Below are 19,656 nucleotides of genomic sequence, written 5' to 3'. Positions count from 1 at the left end.
GAATAGGGTCATGTGATACATGATTTTAGGCGCAAATTTAATCAGAAGAACAATGGTGGCGTTAATTTTGATTTTCGCGCAATTGGTAAAAAGTTACAGGGAAATTAAATATTGTTGCAGGGAATATAAACAAAACGCATAACAGTGACACCTTATTAGTAGCAAATTTTACCATGAATCCAACGGTATAATCATTTTTGCTTTATCATTAACCAGCACAAAATTAAATGGGAATAGAGTAATGCAATAGATGACTTCGGGCTAGAAGTTAATCAGAAATACAATGGTGGCGTTATAATGTTAGTTGTTTGATGCTGTACTTGCACGCAATTTCGTTGTTTTTCTTGTATCCTGTTCACACCTATATCTCGCTCGCTATTTAAAACTTTTGTCTGAGTCAAAATGGCGGATTTGAACAGGGCCGCCATCAAGGCAACTCTTACCATAGACCTAATATTTATTCATCTGATTTTTATTTAATTATTATCATTAACACAAAATATACAAGTTGGGGTAGAGGACTAATACATACGCTCCAACAATATTTAATTTCCCTTTAACTTTTTACCAATTGCGCGTAAATCAAAATTAACGTCACCATTGTTCTTCTGATTAAATTTGCGCCTTAAATCATGTATCACATGATCCTATTCCTATTTTAAAAACTTAACCTTAATTCAAAATGGCGGATTTCAAGATGGCCGCCGTCAGGTATACCTTACTATATGACTTCCCCCTAGTCCTAATATGTACCCATATATTTGTTATTCATCTTTTGTCGTTACAAGAGGTCTTACAGAGCTTTTACCTCCAACTGTATGAAGACTATTCTGTACTTCCATGTGATGTTCTGGTAGCTGTGTCTCCTAAACCCCTGGAGCTTCGCACCTACAACTTCACTGAAATACTGACCACATCTAGTACTACTTTCTCATATGTGTCTCAGTCAGCAACTCAATTCACCCAAACGTAAGGTTTACTTGTGAGTTACATATCCCTGTAATTTAACCGTGGAATGGCACCTGCTTGCTAGTGTTTATTTGTAATTCTACTAAAAAATTTACAATGTATATATTTATTTAAAAAAAAAAACAAGAAGAACAAATTAAAATACATGACACAGATATATTTCTTGAATGTACAAGGAACGGCTCACTTTTACCATTGGACGATCCGTTGACATCCTGGGGAAGTCCGGACTAGAGTTGTCCACATGACGAGTCGAGACAGAGCTCTTCCAACACAAACTGATACATTTTCAGGGACATCATTTTTACAGCACGTTTTCGGGATAAGATATCCTAAATCCTTATCGAAATTATCCACTTATGTTCCTGGAATGGGGCTTCCCCTGAGATGATTCTGAGCTCTTTGAGGGAGACCCGGGTTCAATTCCCTTTTGAGGTGCGAGCTCATGTGGTTTGGACATTGAAATATTGTCCCATGAGAGCCATATCTCACTAAAATTCAAAGAAAATCCCTGGGTTTTTCCATTAAGTTTATTTCTATGCTCTGTCTACTGGCCTAGTAGATAGCGCGTGCACCTTTAGCGCATGGGACCCAGGTTCCATTTCCGGTGGGATACTATTGTAATTTGAACGCATTGCGGTGGTTCGAATTCCACCTTAAACTGTATATACAGGTCTAATATAGCCTCAGTATTGAATGGAACACTAAAATTCAACAAACACCAACGACTTAAACTTTATACTGAGAGTCTTAATGTCCCGGAAAAGGTATGGCACATGTACATCCAAAGAAAGTCTCGTGGACACGTTGTGTTTTGTGGAAAGCCATCTTCCGCTACAGCCTACGAAATGAAATGTATCTGGCATATATTCAACTGGGAGATCTATAGTTATAACCAGAGCCCGGATTTTGTTGACCTAAACTTTTCTAAAAAGTGACCTATAAAATGACACTAAAATTCTTGTAAAATGACCCTAAAATTCACAAAAGTTGACCTTAAAACTTACAGTTTTTTGAACGTTTATTTCATTAAAACATTGACATTTTTAAAAATATCTATTGGTTTTTAATTAACATTTCCACTCATTTTCAAAAGTTTTGTTTCAGTTAGTTGCAGTCAATTGATCATTTGTGTCTTTGGTTTTAAAAAAGCAATAATTTAAAACTAGACTTTGACCAATTTAGTAAATAGCTAAGCATTTCATATTTGAATTACAGATATATAGGCCTATATCCAGTTAAGCAATATATAAAAATTATATAAGCTGTGATACAACAAACTAACTCAGGAACTTTGTAATCGTCAGAAAATTTAGCTCATACTTTATTCAGCATTGCAGTAGATAACTGTAAACATTGTTACGATTTTATTGAATTAGCAACCTTAATTATACACGGAACAGCATCTGATACAAAAACAACATGCTGGACACCTTCAGGCCAAAGTAGGGATATCGATTTATCGAAAAGTCTACATATTGTAAAATGGTTGACAGATTCCAACACTTCACCAGTTAGCAAAAATATTTTGCTAGGTTCGTCGGCTTTCATTACCCCAACAGTAATATTGACTATATAGCGTTCCTTCACATCACTAGTCTGTCTATAGAAACCAAAATTTTCTGAGTCCAAAGTTCCCGTCTTATTTTTCTTATTGTGTCCTCGTTATACTTTGGCATATAATTTTTCGTAAGATTCGTTTCGTCTGGAATGGAACGGCCTGTATGACGCTCCAGGAAATCCCGCAATTTCACAATACTGAGTTCCCAAAGAGGAATATTTGAAGACACAAAAACTTCACACAACTCTTTTAAAAACTGAGGATTTGCTTTACTATTCGAAGCACTCTCCACAAGTAACAACTGCGAACACTTGGTTCTATATTTGTTTTCAACTTCGCGTAAATGTTTTTCACTTCCGATATGCTTTTGCACAGTTTATCTTTTCTCTGCTGCCACTTTTACTTCACATACCTTGCAAAGTAATATTGTACCGTCAGTACTAAAAACATCCACACCAAATTCAGAAACAATCTGTCTTAAATAGGAAGTTGTAGATAGTTTAGGCCTCGGCATTGTACATACTGAAATCGGGAGCAGGAAAATTCGGTGTAGGAAATTTCGGTGTAGGAAAATTCGGTGTAAGAAAACTCGGTGTAGGAAAATTCGGTGTACAGAAAATTCGGTGTACGGAAAACTCGGTGTGGGGAATGTTCGGTGTAAAGAAAGATTCGTTGTAGTAGACAGTAGTATTTATTAAAAACTTAACTTTGAGCATAAATGAGCGTATTAGTTTTAAGTTCAAACTTTGTGTAGAACGTACTTTTACTGTCTGCTATACCAAATTTTGAAAAATTGTGATCGTGAAATAATTTGAATTCTAGATTTCGACAGATTTTAGCATTTCATGGCCCTTACATGACGAGAAATTTGTTTATTGATGTCCGTTTGTGTGATTTAGCGAAGCGATCATCGATACCAATCGACATTTCATTTAAAACTTAAGTTTTTATGCTGTTTTGGAGGATGTCTCCTAGAATTTTATATTTCAAAAAAAAAAAAAAAAAGTAGGTTACTAGACGTTTAAAGTTGAAAATTGTAGATTTTTCAAAAATGTTCTGACGATTTTATGTATATTTTATAAATAAATATTTAAATTTAAATTCTTCAAAAACGACATAGTTTATTTATGTTACTCAAAGGTGTAAAAATAAATGCCTCAACTAAAGTATCTACGCCTGATTGGAGGAGAAGTCAATAAGGAGTCAATAGGGTTGCAGTACTTGTTTACCTTAAGGCAAACAAACTAAAGTGTCTGATTGGAGGAGAATTAAACTATTTGTACAAATATTATATGATAAAACCATCCTGCTTTATATTGCCCTTTCCACTAAGACTTTTTTGATCAATATATTTTTGCATCTTACATATGTATATGCAGAGTGATACTCCCGGATTCATTGGGCTCTAAAATTTCCAACTAATGTCCGGTTTTCATGCAGTTTGTTGCAAATTATCAAGGGAGAATGGGAGGTTTATGGGACTATGTTTACTGGTTTAAATTCATCCGGGGTAATATCGAGCAGGCCTCAAGAAAAACAGCAAATATTCGCCATTGCACGTTACAGTTCGAATGAGATATTGGATATTTGAAGCGAAATTGAAGAATACAAATTAAGTGTTAGTGAAATGAAATGAAATCTTTAAGTTTTATGTCTAACAACATCCGCCAGCGGTGTCCGATGCTTCCCTGCCTTACTCAGAAGAGATCCTGTTTCCTACAATTTATTCACTAGCGACCATATTATGTTCCTGTTTGGGGCAGAACGTGAGGCAAAGTTGCGTGTAGCTGCCCTTTGCGTAGCAACAACAGATCCCGGCCTCTAAAATCTTTTTAACGATAAAATCACGTTGCTCCAAAGAGTACATTATTGTAACTGCGTCCTGATCATATTGGTACAGTAGCACAGCATAATTCTCAATACGAAGGCCCAGTTTCCTGTTTCTTATTGACCGTCGCGAGGTTACCATCTAACGAAGAAACTCAAATCTCCATACCGCACCTCACCTAATTCCAATTCGGTACAGTGGCGAATATTTGCTGCTTTTCTAGAGGCGCGGCCTATATTACCCCAAATGAATGTAAACCAGTAAGCATAGTTCCATAAATCTTCCAACGTTCCTTGATCATTTGCCACAAACCGCATGAAAATCGGACTTCAGTTAGAAAATCTAGACCCCCAAATGAAATCCGTGAGTTTTAAAAGAATCACCTTGTAGGCCTATATGTTCTATGATGTACTATATAGGAAAGGTGTTTTTAGTTGTTCCTATAACTATTCTCTGAACTTATAGTTGTAATTGTTTTATTTCTGACAAAAAGTGTCAGCTTCATTGTGTGATGAAAAGTAGTTTATAGTAATACCCCGCAAAAGACATGCAAGAGGTACTGGACTCAAGGCAGAAAAATAAATTTGCTTTTCTGGAAATAGGTAATAACATTTTATTTCGTTTTCACAATATGAAATGTCGTAAATTATTGTAAGTAGTAATATTCAATATGTATTACACCGAATCTACCGTACACCAAAATTTCCCCACACCGAGTTTTCCGTACACCGAATTTTCTGTACACCGAATTTTCCTACACCGAGTTTTCTTACACCGAATTTTCCTACACCGAAATTTCCTAGACCCACTGAAATCATCAATTCACTCTCAAGTTGAAACTAGGAAGCACACTTAAAGAATAAAAGTTCGTAAGTGTAGATTGTATACACCAGAATAATAGATAAAAAGCCTGTTTAAAATCTTTGTACGTCTTCTAATCTATTTTTAGTTATTCACGTAGTCATATCCTTTGTGGTAAACAACCTACAACCATCTGCTTTGGCCACTTACGAACCCCCAGCCCTCGTCAACCAGCTACAGCTTAGTGTTCATTGACTTGTTAGGAATGCAGTTTTTCCACCCCAATAATCAGGAAGCAGGAAAAAAGATAATTTAACTTCGTGTTTTTGATCCGTAAACAGTTTTCATTTTAAGATTTCCTTATGTAGAAGAAAAAGAATAAAAAGACCATAAGTGACCTAAAAGTTACCTTAAAATATTAAAAATTGACCTGAAACTTCAAAACGGCAAAAAGTGACCAAAAGTTGACCCTAAAAAAATATATTTTTAGAACCAAGAGTTGATGGATAATGTTTTTATTTGAACTTGCCTTGTCCTATGTGTAACAGAAAAAAGTTTACTTTTCAACAAGATCCGGGCCCTGGTTATAACATTCTTTCTAAACTCCACAGGTTTTTTCCCAACACCGGAGATCTCAACGCTATTAATTTTACTAGCATCCCATTTCCTTTGTATCTCTACTGGTTCAACATAGGGAGTCATTAAAAGAAGCAGGGAAACAATTGACCCCACTTCCTTGTGGCAATATGGTGAGTATTTGCACTTTGGCACGGGAGACCCGGGTTCAATTTCAATTGAGATGGGAGCTCATGTGATGTGGATCCCATGTTAAATTGTAGGTCCACGTCTCATATAGACTTAGTGCTGAAAAGAACGCTAAACTGTAATCAACCAACCAAATATTTTGTGCTCCAACCGGCAGTTGAACTCGGAGCCACATTTACCAAAGCCCACTTACCGTAATAACTATTTTGCTATGTATAACACATTCTCAGAACGTTAAGTATGAAAATTAAAAGAAATGGAAAGGGGAATGCTGCAAGATTATATATGTTCATGTGTGCGCTATTATTTTGTTCTAGGAAGACGAAGATTTTTAGGCATTAAAAAGAGTCAGAGTATGGGGAATCGAGAAAGATGATATGTCTGCTTCTTGTCAAGACGGAGATTTTTTGGTTCTCTTGACAGGTAGTGGATATGTAGAAAAGTAATCTTCCTTCCTCTAATTCTTCTTCCTTCTTTTTCATCTTTTCCCTTCTCTCTCTCTCCTCTTTTTATTTTTATTATGATTATTTTTTTGTCATGCAGGAGGAAAGCAGAAGCACAATCTCCATGGAAACCTTCATCCTGGTTGATACTCTTTCCGATAATTGGCTCCAACCAAAGATTAGGATCAGGGAAAAAGTCGTAGTAGAGGATACTTGGGATGGGGCCAGGGGTGGATTGACATTAGAATATTCCAAAACGAAACGAGCTACATATATAGCACTCTATACACACTGAGACTCAAAGTTGTGTCATATTGGTAGAAGACATGAATTGTACTTCCCTTGTAATATAATCGAAAAAGTAGATATCTTGAGTATTTATCATGCATACTCGGTGCAAGGCTTGTAGCCAGAACACTAAGACAAGGAGGGGTGGGTGGGCGTGAGATAATTTTCTAGGGTTAAGTAGAATTCACCTTATATTCGTACATACATACCAACAAACAACTGATAGTTTCAGGGGGGTTGAGTCCCTCCCGACCACCATTAACTATGGGCCAACAAAGTGCTCTATGTCTTAGGGTCGAATCCCGATATCTGAATAGAAAGGTGAATTTCTTAATTCTTAATTATCAGTTTAGCATCCCTTTTTCAGCAGCAAGGCTATATGAGACGTGGACCTACAGCTTAGCGTGGGATCCAAACCACATGGGCTCCCGCCGGTAATCGAGCCCAGGTCTCCCACGCCAAAGACGTGAAAGACGCATTTAATGGCAGCTTAGCTAGGTGTAGTAGCGTACTCAGAATTTTATCAAGGGAGAGGAGAAAGGATTCAAGCTTCCGAGTTTATCTTAATATGGTAAATGTTTGTTTTTTATTAAAATCTTGTTCAAGAGGGTAAAATTTGTACTTCCACTCCTCTTGTGTATACCACTGGCTCGATATAAGCAGAAAGCGTTATGTTTAGGAATACTAGTCTGATATATGCTTATGAAATCAACTGTATAGTTTAACGTTCTACGTTTGGCTATACCCTGTAGGTTAAAGAAGAGGGATGAAAAGCAAAAGTGAATGATTATGAAAGAATTGATGGGTTGAAAACGTGAGAGGAAACGGGAGAATCCCGAGATAATCCACAGATACAATGTTGTCAATCATAAACTCACATGGCTTGGGATCATACCAACGACTCCTGACATCCAGGTGAGATATGCTTTCACGAATTAGTTTATCAAAGACTCATCTGATTTTATATATTTACGCTGTCTGTCCGTGTGTCCGTCCGGGGAACAATCAATCTCAAGAACTAATCAATGGATCACCATTAATTTTGGCCAGGAGGTTGGTCAAAAGTAGGAACCGAATACGTTGATGAAGGTGATCCATCCAGTTGATTCCAAGATATAGATAATCAAAAATCGATTCCTCATGCATTCTTATATGAGTAATTGTAGATATCATTCTTACTTGATAAAATACTGGATTAGTATAATGTTCAGCATGCAATATATAATCTGTCTGTGGAATACAGGGCTAAAATAAAACTAAACGACTAAAATTCGATAAATCTAAAGACTAATTTTTTTCTATTTTCAAATATTCAATAGACTTAAAGTAGACTATACTTCATCTAATTTAAGGTAAAATGTTATACAGTCTGTTTATAAATAAATGGTGCGGTTTTTAAAATTAGTAATAAATCTATTTATCACCTCACATGAGCAAACCTTACAGTATAAGCAGCGACAACTATCCAAGCTTCTGATGCATTAATCACAATCCTTCAATATGTGCACTCTTGGTCATACGACAGACATCTACACGGTAATCAAATTCTTCTCATACTCGGTGTAGATTGTCCGCCGTGATGGTGTCAGTGCATGCGTTATCTGATCACAAACTTCCCCAAGAGACAGGTACATTGGTGATACATAAACTCTGTCTTTAACAAAAACTTAAATCTGGCGAACGGGGTGACCAGGGAAGAAGGTTGTTGTCTTCTGTTGCAACACGTCCAATCCAGCGGTGGTGAAGTACCGACTCTGCGATCCGTTAATAAATATGCAAACCAGCATGACAAGCAAACATCAGGTAGCATATGAGAAACTTAGACAGTTGTCACTGCTTATACTGTAGGTTCTACCCGTGTAAGGTAATAAATAGAAATATTATTAATTTTTAAAACAGCACCATTCATTTATAAATGTACTGTATGTTAACCTAGACTGAGCAAAGTTTAGCTTCTTCCAAAATAAAACGAAACTTCTTCACATGATACTGCAAATTTTTTGTCTTGATAATTGTATACGTTGGTTATTGATTATATTTATATAGAGATTTGGGGCCGTGTACTCAAAATAGAAAGTGCTATATGGATTTATATTTAATTGTTATGATGGTTTGAGTGAGGTCCCCAAGATAAATTTAATGAGGTGCTAAAGACTTCAATATGAGGAGTATTGGGCAAGGTTCACAACATATAAATACAATTTATTTTGAGAGGTGTGTTCATAAACTAGAGCCAGACTTGCAGCCAGATCACTAAAGACAGAGGAACTCGAGCTTCGTGGGAAGGGAGTCACGGTGGCTCAGTGGTAGAGCACTTACCTCTGGTGCGTGCGGTTTCCGGTTCGCTTCCCGGCCAAGTAAGTTTGTGGTGAAAAATATCGTGCTCGTGGGTTTTGTCGGGCCACTTCCGTTTCCTCCCGCTTTCTATTTCCGTTAATTCTTCCACCATCATTCACTTGCTTTAAATCATAGTCTCCGTTATGCTAAAAAAGCATAAACGTGAGACTTCAAAACTGATAGAAAATATCTAAACTCTCACGGGTGACACTAATTTAACCATTGTGATAACTTCTAGGTGAAATTAAAAGAAAAACAGGGCATACATTTTGTACATTAATGTACAAAACGAGACGAGAAAAGGTTTCCGAGAAACGAGATGAGACGAGAAAGAATTCTTCGAGAATCGAGACGAGACCTAGTCTCATGAGCGATACTACTTAAATTAACTGTAGTGAAAATAAAAGTGAACCACACGCGCTTGTATTGGGTTTTGTTGTTGAATCTTAACCACTTTATCACTAGGTCAATTTGCACTTGATTCTACTTTTTTTCTTCCGTGTTACTTAACCATTAGAAATATAACCAACCTACTTTGTTGATCCACTTTTATTTTCCACAATCATATGGATCTATGCTAACAATCTATCAATTCATAAACCATTTTACATTTATAAACATATTTATATTTTATATGTGCTGGAGTTGCACCATAGCTAAGGTGTGTCAGGGAAAGGAGACCGGTTCCTTTGTGACCACCTTCAGCCTTCCTAAAACTTTCAGTTGTCTGCTGCGAGATGGACTAATGACACACATGCGATTGCGTTGGATGCCATTGATCTGTACAAACGCCTTATACTACAATGAACATCTGAACTAGGGATGGCCACAAAGTTCCGGTTCCGGCGGAGGAACCGGCCCTAGGAGATCCGGTTTTCAGAACCGGTTCTGGACCTGGATCCGAAAACCCGCTTCCAGAACCGGATCTTAAGAACCGGTTCTAGATCTGGATCTGAAAACCCGGTTCCAGAACCGGATCTTAGGAACCGGTTCCAGATATGGATCTGAAAACCCGGTTCCAGAACCGGATCTTAGGAACCGGTTCCAGATATGGATCTGAAAACCCGGTTCCAGACCTGGACCCGAAGAACGGTTACAGACCTGGATCCGAAAAACCGGTTCCGAAACCGGATCTTCTAGAACCGGATCCGTTCTGACCCGAAAACCGGTTCCACCAGGAACCGGTTCTGGCCATCCCTAATCTGAACCCGCCGCTGGTGCCGTGTTTTCAAACAAGTCCTGCTTCTATCCTACATTCTGTCACTCAGTACGCCAGCGATGGTGTTCAGATGTTCATTGCAATCTGAGGTGTTTGTGGTTGCTGATCAATGGGAGCCTACCAACCCAAGTAGCAGAGACAACTTGCTATCTGCTTGCTATAAGCTTACATTGCAAGTCGGCCAAGCTTGCATCTCGCTTGATTGGGAAACGTGGAAGCATGCCACAAGCTGGATTCCAGTAACGAAGTTACATGAGGGCAACCTTGCATTTGTTACATGAGGGCAACCGCAAGCGTTTTACACTGTCGGCAAGTCAATAGTCAATGAACGACCAGTGATGCTGTGAAGCTCTGCGAAGAGTTTAAAGCATCGCTTGCAAGTACAACAAAAGGCAGATTGTATTAAAGCGCGAGTTGGAAGTGCAAGGGTAGAAAGCCAAAAGCCGAGCAATGCCAATTGGCCGAAAGCTTTCTTGCTACTTGGGAATAGACTGCGTGCCAACAATCCATCCTGCAGAAGACGGCGTAGAATCGTTCACGCATACAAGCCACACCTGTTATTGTGCTTCAGTGTCGAACGAGGCTGTACAGTTATGCGGAGATGGCGGTCATTCTGTGCAGTGGTCGCATTGCTTGGTTCACTACCCACTTGTCGCTATATACGACCCTCTTTTATTCGACCCTCTTTTATTCACTGTTACCACACAAAGTTCACTGTCGTAATTGCATGTCCTGTTCAAACCTAAATGTCATGGCATGATGTACCTGTTTCTTGAAGACTGACCATTCTTCCCCGTTCAAATGCACTGATATATGTTGTTTTTCTCACGTCGATGAGGGTTACTGGCATTTGCTTTCATGTATCCACTTCATTCGATGCGTCTTTATGACTGAGCATTTCTTAACACTACCACAAGGGAGGAGGACTCTGCTGGACCTACGCTTCCGTTATCTCTTTGCGATTGCTTCTTGCTACTACTTCTATTAACAATAGTGTATTGTTAGGGGTATGCGGGAAAAAGGGTTGAATATCACTACTCTAGTTTGTAATAATAATAATAATAATAATAATAATAATAATAATAATAATAATAATAATAATAATAATAATAATAATAATAATAATAATAATAATAATAATAATAGGAAAACAGACATTTTACATAAATTCACCACGTTTATTGGTTCCTTCAGACTTTCAAATTCATCCAAAACTCTTGCTTGTCAGTCCATGCTCTGCTTCTAGGACCATCTCAGCCACTATAATGTTGAACCTACTCCGCCATGAAGAGAAACGTATTTCTTTCTTGCTTCGATCCTAGTTTCCTATCATGCGCGTATTCTTCTTCATTTCTTTCCTATGCTATCACACACAAACACACACACACATACATATATAAACGTCTTCCTCCATCCACCCTATCTTGATACGCTCACATGCGCATATATATAGTGTGTGTGTTAGAGAGAGAGAGAGAGAGAGCTCCCCTGTATGTTCCATCTTCTACAAGAGCAAAAGAGCCAAGTTAGCTAGCTAGACTCCCGCCCACATCTAGCCCTACTGCCGCACCCATGTTATATCCGAAATCCAATAACAGCCTTCTTCACAACCTAATCTTATATCAGAGAAAGAGCAGGACGAAAAAAGACAGAAATTTTTGCGAAAGAATACGTCTTCCACTCCGAATTTGCCTCCTTTTCGTAGGTTTCTGAGCGAAAAAGAACAAGTTAAGAAAAAAAAAGAAGATATACATGGCAGAATAAAAAGAAGGCGGGGAGGTTGCGTTGAATATGGCAACGTCGCAATTCATCTCCTCCAGGTCAACAAAAACACGCCACCAGGCGGCTCTAGTTATGCTAGTGCTATAGTGGTATGGTAGTCGTCGTAGTGAATTTTTTTCATCTTCTCTTTTCTCGGCGTTTTCGTTTTCTTTCTCTGGTTGATTCTTCTTTATTTTGTCCTTTTCCTGCCTTTCTTTTCTCTCTTGAAAATTTCCCCCCGCTACAAAGAAAGAATACAAGAAAAAGGAGTCGAAAGAGAAAAAGCAACATCAACAACAAATAATCCCGTCAACTTTTGCAAACATACTACATTCCTCTCCCCCTCTGCTTTTGCTTCTTTCTTTGCAGAGCGCCCAATTCTTTTGTTTTTTTATTCTACTTTCTTTCTTTGTGATTTTTTTTATACCATTTCTTCGCCAGTAAACCTCTTGTTTTCTTCCAGGCGCGCTCATCATCTTGGTTGCACTTATACGAGAAGAAAGAAAAAAAATAATAATAAAAACATGAAATTGAATTTTGGTGACCTTTTTAAAACTTTCTTTTTTTTTACCATCAAAATAACAGCGCTTTTCTTGGTCCACATTATTGCTTTTCGGATCCAGTATTTGCCTTTTCTTTCGGACACTTTTTTTCTTTTGTGGTTATGGTTCACAGAACATTAACTAACTTATCATATTAAAACCCGTAAATACCCCCACATAATCCGTCGAAGCTCATTAGGGTTAGCCCAACAAAAGACGTACACTTTTCTTATGTTCTTTGACATCTATATCGTGTTTTAGTTGATGTTCTTTTACAAGGACCATTGCCAACTTTATATATATATATTTTTCATGTTCTGCCTTTTGGTTATCTCATTGCACGAGAAAACCAATTCGCTGTTTCAACTAACAAGAAGTATCGTACGCAATGAATACATTACTAATTTTATTAGACTTTTGGTTGGCATAGTAGTATATTTCTAATTGCTTGCTTGGAATTAAATGTTCTCTTAAGACTTCTCAACTATAACGTACACAAGTATGGGAAGTCTTATTTCTTAAAAATAAGTGTCCCTCTGCAGCACCAAGGCCATATGAGACATGGACCTACAGTTAAGAGCCTGACGTATTTTTCTTTTGCTTGTTTTTCATAAGTGAAAGGAGATACTGAAATGCAACTTACCACAATCATAGATAATGTTATTCTACAACAGAAAGTATGAACCTGAAGAATTTTCAGTGTTTCCAGCCATATAAATTACAGTGTTGCCAGACTGACGTTTCCCCAAATTCTAAGTTGAGGCAGCGACTAAAGGAACGAACTCAACTGCATTTGATTACGTATCATGTTATCTTGGAATCCTGAGAACTACTTTTTAAATAATAGTTGTATTTACTTTGTAATAAACAAAATAGTTTTAACATACAGTTATTAAAATTAAATAATAACGTTATACTTCTTGATACTTGCTCTATAAACAACGATAGTCAAAAACCAAAATGTGGCAACGCAGCATTGGATGTTGTGCGCTCGTGGTATATTTTGTATACTAGGAGCGCATTCTTTCACTTCTTTGTGCGCTAATGCACTCTAACAAACCCACTTATGGTGACGTTGCCAAAGTTGTAATGTGGAAATCCACTTTGGTCGTAATGCTATTATGTTCTTAGCAAGAGTGTAACCTTGTCAACATGTCGCTAAATTCACTCGCTGAAAGCTAATTTCGTACTGATTTGACAATAGCACATCGTAAAACGTCGGTTTGGCTGCTGCACACTATAGAATATAGCACCACATATAGATGGATATCCACGAAAATTGGAGTATTATCCAGATATGGTTAGAAATTAGGAATTAGAATTAGAAATTAGGAATGGTATTTTTGGGTTTTCGGCATCAATGAACATTTTAGCACGTCATTTAAGAGGGATGAAGTCCCTCGGCGATCACACTACACGGAAACTGAGGAAAGAAGAAAGGAATTGGGAAAAAAGGAAGCGGCCTAGGACCTTTATATTAGATACTATTCCAACATTTGCCTGGTGTGAATAAGGGAAACCCAGGAAAAGCCTCACTCAAGATGGCTGAACTGAGAGAGGCTTTTAACCTTTCCCATTAAGAGTCTCCATCAGAAATTGAATCCATAACTCTTAGTGATTGCACTACACGGGGTCCCCCATAAAAAGATTGAACCATAGTAACATAATCGGTAAAGAGTCTACTTGCCAACGGGGCAGCCAGAATTCAATCCCCGGTATTAGAAGACAAAATTTTCCTCGTTCTATTTTTGTTTAAATGTGGTTCTGAAGTTTATTCAGCCTTTAAAATGAGTAGCTGGGGCAACCTAGGAAGTTAAGGATGCTGGTAGGTATAGTACTGACTGCAAAATTTGCATGAGTGACGAAGTGAGGCGCTTTTACCTCCACACAGAGCCCTTGGACCTTCATGGACTGTCTTGAAAGGTGAGGAGTGACGTTAAGTTTACTATTCAGTTAATAGATATTCATATGAACTGGTTCCGATGCGTGAGAGAATTAGGGCCTTAAGAGGCCTCATCCCGGCGAAATTAAAATACCGCTAATTTTACAGTAATTATGTGATATCTTCAAATAGATAAAATATAATCGAAATGTGGAACAAGAGCGCCTTAGACAATACCATTTTACATGAGATATCATTATCACGACTTTCTTATCTGCTTTCGATTTCGAGCCATTTTGAAAATCGGCATTTATTTTCGCGTTTCTAAACGGCTGAAAACGGAAAGCCACTAGGTGACTTGTGATAACGGTACCTTACGCAAAATAATATTGTCTAGGGCGCTCTTGTTCCACATCTCAACTATCTTTTATCTAGTTGAAGATATCACATAATTACTGTAAAATTAGCGGTACTTTAATTTCGACGGGATGAGGCTTCTTAATGGGTAACTGAATTCCTTACTATTTTCTGGACAAGGGGAAAATGCATTATTAGACTTTCAAACTATGCTATGCATAAGTGCTGTAAGTCTTATGGAACAGCTATGTCCGCCCGTCTGTCTAAAGGTATCAGAGCAAAATTGGTAAGGTCCCGTCTGTCTAAAGGTAAAATAAAAAAAAATAAAAAATAAGAGATGTTGAGAACCGATTTTTAGCAAACGTTTCAGCGCCCCAAAAATAAGTTTCATGTCCTCCATTAACCCTCTAATGAAACCGGAAGTAGTAGAAATCAACTATTCCCGGTTTCAATGTTAATTGCTATAGAACAAAAACGATAACAGGTAGCTAGAAGCGGTTTTCGGAAATCAAGTCAGAATCTTAAGAAAACATACCATACCTAAAAAAAGCCAGAAGTAGTTTAAATTTCCTAAGGTTTCCTGTTTCAATATTGACTTCCATAGAACTGGAATGGTAAGAAATATCGAGAAATATTTTTTTAAAAAATCGATTCAAATCGATTCAAAGTTGCGAGAATAGGTTCCAACTCTTTCGTTAACTTTCTATTCAAACTGGAAGTGGCAGAAATTAACGGTTTCTTGTTTCAATGTTGGTGAGAGTAGAACAAAAACGGTAACAGATAATGACAAATGGTCTTTTGCAGTTAATTGAGCGTCTTAAGGAAGGGTTACAATCTTCTCTTGTATCTCTCTACTAATGCCGGAAACGGTGGAAACTTGGTACTTAACAAAGTTACGTCTATTGCAGCCTGAAGTTACGGATTTATTTCAATATTGAATTCACGAAGTTTGGAAGTATAGTATATAGTTTTACAACTGTGAAAGAAAACTCACTTATTATAATTTTAGAAAACAAAATCAAATACGTATTCTAATATGTGAAATCAGAACAGAGATTGACAATCAAAGTTAGTTAAATACGCATGGTGTGCTGAGCTTTTGCTGTCATGAGTTCTGTCTTACTGTTCAGAGCATCGTTTCTGCGTTCTTGACAGATCTCAACCTTTTACAAACACAAATAAGCACTTGTGCAAAAACGTTAGTTATCATTCGTATTTGAAACAGACGAAAGCTTTTTATTTCTGCAAACACACAGAAATCTATTTTTAAAAAAGCCAATGAATTCAAACGAAGTAATGAGATAATTTGTCTTTTACGGAAATGACTGAAATAACATCTACATTAGAAAGAAGAAGAAAAAAGAGGTCATAATATAGTGTAAAGACTCGTTATCAGAAATACACAAGGGTGACACATCTCGGTATTCTTATCATATTACGTCATAAGAAGCACAATCATTAATATTTCAAGCGTTTTTTCTTTTCTTTTTTTTTTACTATGTAGATAAATTCCTAATCTTCAACCATTATTGTTCTTCCGCAAATTCGTATTTTTTTCTTCTCTTCTAGTCTACAAGATCTTCCCAAATAACTCTATATAAAGAGAGTGAGTGCAGAATCTAGACGGATAGTGGAAGTGATGAAGAGTTCGAAGTAAAAAGTCATTCGAAAGAGAGCAATACGACCTAGTATACTTTCTCCATCCGCATTATGGAGGGGCAAGAGAGCGCGATCGCTCCCATTGGCACTCCAAATCGTTTTAGTTACAATTAGAACGAAAACTGGAAGAAAAATACATGAGCACACGAGTACTTATTGTTTTATATTACATGGAGAGATAGAGTGGATCAGTGGGTCAAGTGAGTCAGACGAATCAAATTTTAGAGTGGGTTATAATGAGTATTGAGTTAGCGTGGTACAGTGGGTCGTGGGTCGAAGTGGGTGGTGGATCAATGGATCATGGGTCAAGTTTTCACTGACCCACGCAATTTCTGATTACATGTAAAATCTGCATTAGTTTAGACGGTCTTTATCTAAGGGTATGAAAAACAACACGAAAATATGGGACCAATTGCAACGTAGAGATTCCTAATGTACAGGGTAGGCGGAAATTAACTCCCTATTGAAAATTGTTTATAACTCTTTAAATTCTTGACTAATTTCAATGAAACAAAAAGATGTGTTCCTTACAATGATAGAATTGCTATATATTGCTAAAATTCCACATTAGCACCACCATTGTCCATCAGTTTAAGTAAATGGTTAGGAATGATTGGGACAACTTCTGCAGGGACTACTGAGGTACGTTTGGAAGAACTTGACTAAGCGAAGTAGCTCAAGTGGTAGAGCGTTGGCTTCACATTCGGGAGGTCGTAGGTTCGAATCCCGCTGCCGACCATAATGACTGAGGTTTTCCAGGGTTTCCCTCAGTCCTACCAGGCAAATGCCGGGATGGTACCTACTAAACAGGCCCTGGCCGATACCTTCCCAAATCCTTTCCATTGTTATTGTTGTTGTTGGATATCCAGTGTAAAATGGTCTCTGAGCTGTATCTGGTGATTGTTAAATAAATAAATAAATAAAATAATTCACTCCTCCATTTCATCAAGAACTTTTGCTTTTGTGCGATCCTTCAAAGATGAAACATGGCTTCATGTTTCCACAGGATATTGCTGAAAACACTGCAAAAATACCTCAGTGTTAAAACATTATTTGGACTTTTTTTTTTTTTTTAGAAATGACTTTCAGTCATTAACATGTCAAAAACGTCTTGAAGTGTTTTATCAGAGAACAAAAAATATTTAGAATGCCTCTTAACAGTGGTTAATAGAAACTACCCTAAAACTGTTCAAAACTGTACTTCTGATGTGTTTAATGAGTATACGGGATCAGAAAATACTTTTAAACAGTGCAAGGACACTACAGATTACCACTTACATATTTACGAGTCGTTTCTGGCCGTATATTCATTTGACATATCAGAAGTTTATTTACATTTTTTTTAAACAATTTTAGGGTGCAGTTTTTATCAACCACCATTAGGTTGCATTCTAGACAGGTTTGTTCACTGATAGAACACTTTAAAACATTTTTGGCATTCTAAACAATGATCAAAAGTCTGTTTCTAAAAATATATCAAAACACTTTTTTATTTTTTGCAGTGAAGAGGGGTTAATCTTCATACCAAACAAGCATCATCTCCCATATTCCAACCGATGATCATAGTCTTAGGAACCGGTTCTTGGAGATCCGGTTTTCAGAACCGGTTCCAGACCTGGATCCGAAAACCAGGTTTCAGAACCGGATCTTAGGAACGGTTCCAGACCTGGATCCAAAAACCCAGTTCCGGAACCGGACCTTAGGAACCGGTTTCAGACCTGGATCCAAAAGCCCTCCAAAGAGCCGTAAAGGTGGCACAATGTTCACGTTCAAAACATTGCAAAGAGGACTGTTCACAGCCTGCCAGCAACTCAAGTTTAGCGCAGGGATGACCACAAAGTTCCGGTTCCGTCGGAACCGGCTCCGCGAGAAACCGGTTCTTGGAAATCCCGTTTTCAGAACCGGTTTCGGAACCGGTTCCTTATCTAGATCTGAAAAACACGGTTCCAGACCCAGTTCCAAAACCGGATCTTCTACAACTGGATTCGTTCAGAGCCGAAACCGGTTCCGGTCAGTAGTACTTACACTACAGACTGGTTATACCGTACTTCGTATCGAAATGCCAGCTGAGCCCGTTCATGCAAGATTAAACATGGAATCACGCTCTGCTCATGTAATAAATTCTATCACTGCAAGAAACAAAATGATTTTTGTTTCGTTGATTTTGGATTTTAAAAAAATCACAACCAATTTTCAATAGCGTATTAATCCCTTTCCACCAGAACATTTTCCTCAGTCTCTTGCGGTTTTAACTCTGATGCCTATCGATCAACAGGCAGACGGATAAACAGAATAATTCTATAAAACTTTGCAAACTTATGTATAGCACAGCAATAATAATATTATTATTATTATTATTATTATTATTATTATTATTATTATTATTATTATTATTATTATTATTATTATTATTATTATTATTATTATTATTAATAATAATAATAATAATAATAATAATAATAATAATAATAATAATAATAATAACTTAAGGAAATCGCTGCGTCTTCGAAATCAGTTCACAGATGTCAACCGAGAATTAATAACAAAATGTCAACCACAAAAACTATGAAGAAAAATAAAATGATAGAATTTTTCTTTAAATGTATTTTTAGTAAGTTTTGGGAATACTTTTCCTCGCTTACATTAGCAACTACGTGAAACTTACATTCTTCAGCTGAAAGGTTTCGTAAACAGCTAGAAGAAAGAAGAAAAAGTTTTTCTCCTTATAAAGAGAAAGGGCAAGTGGCAAGAAAAAGCTACGAAGTTTCTCCCGGTATAAAGGAATGAGAAAAATATATAATTTGAATTTAAAATTGAAAGAAAAATTTTGTCTCTTCTCGTGTAACTATATATTGAAGTTCGACACTTTTTCGTTTTCCCTTTTTCAACTTTTTTTAATATTATTATTTGTTGCTCTTCCTCCGCCTCTTTCTCTCAATCCACTTGAAGATATTTCGGATTACAGAAGAGTAACTGACATAGCCGAAAATGAAATTGTTAGTTTCGAGTACCTTTGACCAGCGTGGAAAACAAGTTTCGTTTCATACTGTGGAACCATGGTAAACTTCCAAACTGTGGTATTGATGTTGAAACCGAAAATGATATCTGTATTCCATTTCCAATATCATTTGAATTGAATTGACTTTGAAACCGGAAATGATAGCTGTATTCCATTTCCAATATCAGTTGAATTGAATTAATATTGAAACCGGAAATGATAGCTGTATTATATTTCCAACATCAA

The sequence above is a fragment of the Thermobia domestica genome, chromosome 18, assembly GCF_964235325.1.
Source record: "Thermobia domestica chromosome 18, izTheDome1.hap1.1, whole genome shotgun sequence".
Taxonomy (NCBI): domain Eukaryota; kingdom Metazoa; phylum Arthropoda; class Insecta; order Zygentoma; family Lepismatidae; genus Thermobia; species Thermobia domestica.
This window is presented reverse-complemented; position numbering follows the sequence as displayed.